Genomic DNA, 5272 nt, shown 5'->3' with positions numbered 1-5272 from the left:
CAACTGGATAGCTGTGGCCACAACATGTTGCAGCCAGTAGACCAGCAGCAACAGCAGCAACAACAACTGCAACAAGTACGAGTGCCTACTTCAAACAACTGCCAGGCTCAGTCGCATAAATGCATAAGCCATGGCACGCATATGCGGCATAGTCCATCCAGCCGATAGGGCTAAGGATGGGCGGGCCTGTGGGCGTATGCCACATTCCACATACAACAGAAAGCAGCCAACATGGCACACACACATACACACACACACACATGACTCCTCAGCTTTGACGGCAGTCACTCCTCAAAAAGCCATTTTAATTAAAAGAACTGCGAACTGCTTTCTGCCCGCTGCTTGCTGCCCGCTGCCCGCTGCACAGCCCCCATCTGCCACGCCCAACTAAATTTTGGCTCGCTGCTGTTTCGATTCGTGCGGCAGTGCAGCTGCTGCCAAAGTTGCCCCAGCGGCCCACAAAGTGTGCAGTTTATTTCTGGTGCACTTAACCGACTAGACGCCTTAGCCAGGCTTACTAGAATTGCTGTTGCTGCTCTAGTTGTTGTTGTTGCTTTAGTTGCCGTTGCCGTTGCCGTTGCCGTTGCTGTTGCTGTTGCTCGAGCTGCTGTTGCTCTTGACATGCCGCAGCTAGAAACTTTTCGGCATTCTGTGGGAGCAAGTGTGTCGGCCCAGCTAACACATCCTGACACAAGTCAAGGAATTTATGAGCTGTAACGGCAACAAATGTTTGCCAGTGTGCGTGTGTGTGTGTGTGTGTGTGTGACTAGCTTTTGGTTTAATTGAAATTTAAACGCTTAGTTCCAGTGTCAGCTGTTAAGACTTTTTCGTTTGGCATTTTAAGCACTCCGTGAAGCTGACAGCTTGCGATTTTCCATTTCATTCAAGCAATGCAAATTGCAAAATGCGAGCACTCGCCCATGCACACACACACACACACACACACATAGCATATATGGTACACATGCTGGCCTCATGATTACGCCCAACGAAAACCAATAAAAATCACAATGTTTAACCCAATTAAGCCACCGAACAAAGTTGGCTTCATTCTCGGCAACGTTGATGTGTGCTGTCAGGCACGCAAAGGGCTAGCAAAATGCCAAAGAGCTGAAACGCATGAGTTACTGCATGTGTGTGTGTGTGTGTGTGTGTGTGTGTGTGTGTGACTGGGCTGTGGCTTAGGTGTGCTAGTGTGTGTGTATTGGCTAGCCACTAGGCTCAGTGGCTACCTCATCGTCATGACAACTTGGGTGGCCAACACAATAACACGGAGCATGCACCGAGCACACACCCCCATATACACACACACACACACACTCACACACACACGCACACATTGCTGCAATGGCAGGCAGTTGTGCAATAGATTCCAACAGTGCTTGGCCAGCTCGACGCCAACGTCAACGCCATGTGTAAAAATACTAAAAACATCGCAATTTCTTTAACTTTTATTTTATTAACGAATTTTGTGACAATGTGAACAAAATGCCCGCACAAAGTGCGTTGGTCAGTGGTAAAAATGAAAAAAAAAAAATATTAGAGTCTGCAGCTGAGAGCTGACACTGTGTGTGTGTGTGTGTGTGTGTGTGTGTGTGTGTGTGGAGAGCTGACAAACTCGCCCCAGCTGGAAAAACTCAAACGAACCGCAGAAAAGGAAAAAAAAAAAACAAGAGAGCAGAAAAAAAATGCCTGAACACATAAAAATACGAGCAACTCTTTTTGACGCGAAAATGTCAACAATTTGTGTTATAAATGCAGTCAAAGGTAAACAGCGGATGGCCAGGACGATGTAACCAAACTCTGGAATCCTTTTGGGCAAGCGCTGAATACACACGGGGCAGCAGAGCTGCGCAGGAGTGGAGCATGCCTTTGACAGCAGCCGTTCTAGATGCATTAAATTTTCATTAGTTGCAGCATAATTAGCCAGGCGAATGCCTTTGCCAAACTCGGAGTTAAAGTCAAAGTCAAAGTCAGAGGCAGAGGCAGAGGCAGAGGCAGAGGCAGAGGCAGAGGCAGAGGCAGAGGCTGGCCGCAACAAGGATTTCACGAGCTGTTGCCAATGCTGGAGCGGAGACAAACGATGCAGACAAATAGCAAACAAACTGGACAGACAAAACAGTTTACTTACACCTACACCTGCTGTGTGTATGTGTGTGTGTGGGTGGGTGTGTGGGTGTGTGTGTTTGCCACATGCCCCCTTAGGGTTTCGCACTCGTTGCAAAAGTGGCTTTTTGAGTGGTTTTTCAATGAAGTGTTAAGTGGGGAAAATGCCAGGCTGCTCAGTCGCCCTCTGACTGCGTGTGTGTGCCACTCCAGCAGCTGCCTGTGTATGTGTGTATGTGTGTGTGTATTTAGTTGTCGCTGCCTATTTGTCTCTTTCCGGCCCCTCAGCAAATAGGTCTGCGGTCTGTGCACACCTTTAGCTAGCGCCCTTGCTTAGCTCTTGGTTATTGCTGTGTGTGTGTGGTTGTGTGTTTGTTGTTCGTGGTACGCTGCTCCTCCATATTGCTGCCATTGTTTGATGGTGGTTATAAAGCTGACAGCTGTCAGTTGGCAGTAAATTTGCTAAAATGTTTATTTGCCAAGCGGATGAGTTTGCGTTTAACTGCATGCACAGTCCTCTACACACAAACACAAATACAAACACACACGCACACACACTCAGAGAGAGAGAGAGAGAGATATGCTTACAACAGCATAGACACACACACACACTTGAATAGTTTGGTCGCTTGCCACACAATCACTGACATGTGTAATACACACACACACGCACGCACACAGATACACTTTAACACACACACACTTATAGAAACTGTATACATTTAAATGGACAGAAAGCCAACTCCTAAGGCACAGTTCAGTTTACCAACGTGGGCCACATTTAATCACTTATAAACAGTCGCCGTCGTAGTAGTGGCAGCAGCAGCAACAGCAGCAGCAACAGCCGCAGCAGCAATAGCAACAACAACAACAATAATTATAATGAGGGCAGCATTGCGTGCATGACAAATGTTTTGGTACTTAATAATAGATTAATTATAGCCACACTATAAAATGGCTTAACGATTATGACAAACATATAACAGCTTAGAAATGGAGAGAGAGAGAGAGAGTGAGAGAGCGAGAGAGAGAGAGAGAGAGAGTGAGAGTGTGTGTGGCAGTGAATGCGTAAGGTCAACTTGGTGATATGGACTTAAATTAATTAATTTAATGCAACCTCTGTGTATTCTGCATGCAGCTTGTAACTAAATGGCGGACCAACGTGCTTAAGTTGCCCCAATTGAACAGGAAACGTGCTCTTTCCCAATAGTAGATATTCATATTCATAGCAATTAATGATTTGAATACTTTGGGAATATAGAGAAAGCACTAAGGAAGCAGAAATATCTCATTAGCGAAAAACGAACTGCAATGGCTCTCTTAAAATGTATGTCGCAAGGCATAAGAAGTCTTGCCAGAGCCTCTTGGGGTATATAATCTTGAACAGAACGACGATCAGAGTTGGTCTACTCATATCCGTCGCTCAGTCTGTTCATCTGTATTAGTACAGCTAATTTCGATCTCCATGCAGAAGCCTTCGCACAGTCGCAGAGTGAGCAGATCATCTTCTTATTTGTGTGTGCGTGAGTGTATGTGTGTGCATGGATTGTATGTTGATTGAGATGCCTTGAGGTGTGTTGCTCTGCTCATCGCTTCAAAGAGCGACAACTTCTATTCAGAGTTCTTATATACATAGCGGAGATATTGAGCGTGCTTTACTTATGTTTTGTCGTTGGGATGATTGTCTACTCCTCAATGCTCTCCACTGGATGATCAGTGTGTGATCATTAATTATATATTAAAAGTTTCCTCTTTCTTTTCCGATTTATATCAAGAGCCTTCTCCCCTGTTCATTTTTGCATAGTAGATCGTCCAGCTGATCCTCTCTTTCCCACTCGGATCCTTTCATTGCTCATTTACAGTTGTCCTCTTACGTCGAAACTCTCGGTGGCTACGATTTAAGTCATTCACTGAAATCTTAATGCCAGCTAATGAGGCTGCAACTGTTTGCTGTCTCAAGCCGTTAAATTGTTTTCACTATTTGCTGGATGGAAATTTTATGGCCTTACGCTGCGGCGCGAGGCTGCCGTATCTTTTATACTTATACACATTCACGGGAGTGAGATGGGCATATTGGTTTGCTGCAATGTTCGTCTTGCAGCCAATCGGACGTTGTATAAACTAGATGACAAATTTGTAATATATGTACATATATGTATATGCCCCCTGAAGGTGTGGCAAATAGGTAAATTAAGCTGCCAACGCTTGCGTTGCGAATGTGTATACGACAGTCGGTTACGCCCGACTGCAGCAGTCTTGTTTTTTATTAATTTATTAAAAACGAACGCGTGTCGAAGACGCCAGCGATGCGAACGACGATGCCAACGATGCTCAGCACCTCGTAAACCTTGGCGAAATCATCATCAAGTGGCGACGTCGCTGCAGTGTTTGCTGTCATCGTTGCCTACAAATGAAATGTAAATCTTCTGCGGCCCGCACAAAAAGCGGCCGCAAAGCAACAAACGTACCAGCTGCAGCCCAGGCTGACTGAGGCAGAGGCAGAGACAGAGGCAGTGGGAGTGGGAGTGGCAGATGGCAGAGGCAACATCGATAAAAGCCGCAGTCGCGCGATTTACGTGCTCTCAAATTTAATGCGATGCGTGGCAATCGCCGTTCCATGGCCACAATGCGATGCCATCAACGCAGCTATCTGCATGCGCGCTCTCGTATTTATTTAATTCCATTTCGGTTTTCAATCAACCGATAGGTTTGCGCAGTTTTCGCCATTTATCGCTTTATAAAAGGCAAAAAGTAGCAGCTGCTGTCGTTGTCGTTGTTGCTATTGTTGTTGTTGTTGTTGTTGCTGTTTCTTTTTCTCTTGCCTTTCGTTATCGTCATCATAATCATTATCATCATGGGCTAAGAACCTTTTCCATGCTGCTTTCCGCATTGTCATAATTTATACATGATGATTGCCAAAAATAAACAAAATTCTTGAAATTCTCTCTATTTAGTAAAGTCGTTCGAAAACTATTTTGCCACGCGATTTAACAACGAATTTTACTTTGATATCACAAGCGTACATGTGTGTGTGTGTGTTTGTAAGAAGTTTGAGGGAAATTTTAAATCAAATGTAAGCGTATTGAATTTTTCATAGCACACTTTTGTGCGCTTCGACGCTGCGCTGATCAAGGACTGCCGGATTGCTGGGGGGTGGGGTGGGGAT

Source organism: Drosophila navojoa, chromosome 2 (genome assembly GCF_054131105.1).
Source record: "Drosophila navojoa isolate 15081-1374.11 chromosome 2, UAZ_NAV_1.0, whole genome shotgun sequence".
In the NCBI taxonomy this organism is placed as follows: Eukaryota; Metazoa; Arthropoda; class Insecta; order Diptera; family Drosophilidae; genus Drosophila; species Drosophila navojoa.
The sequence above is the reverse complement of the archived record's forward strand: the minus strand, read 5'-3'. Positions refer to the sequence as shown.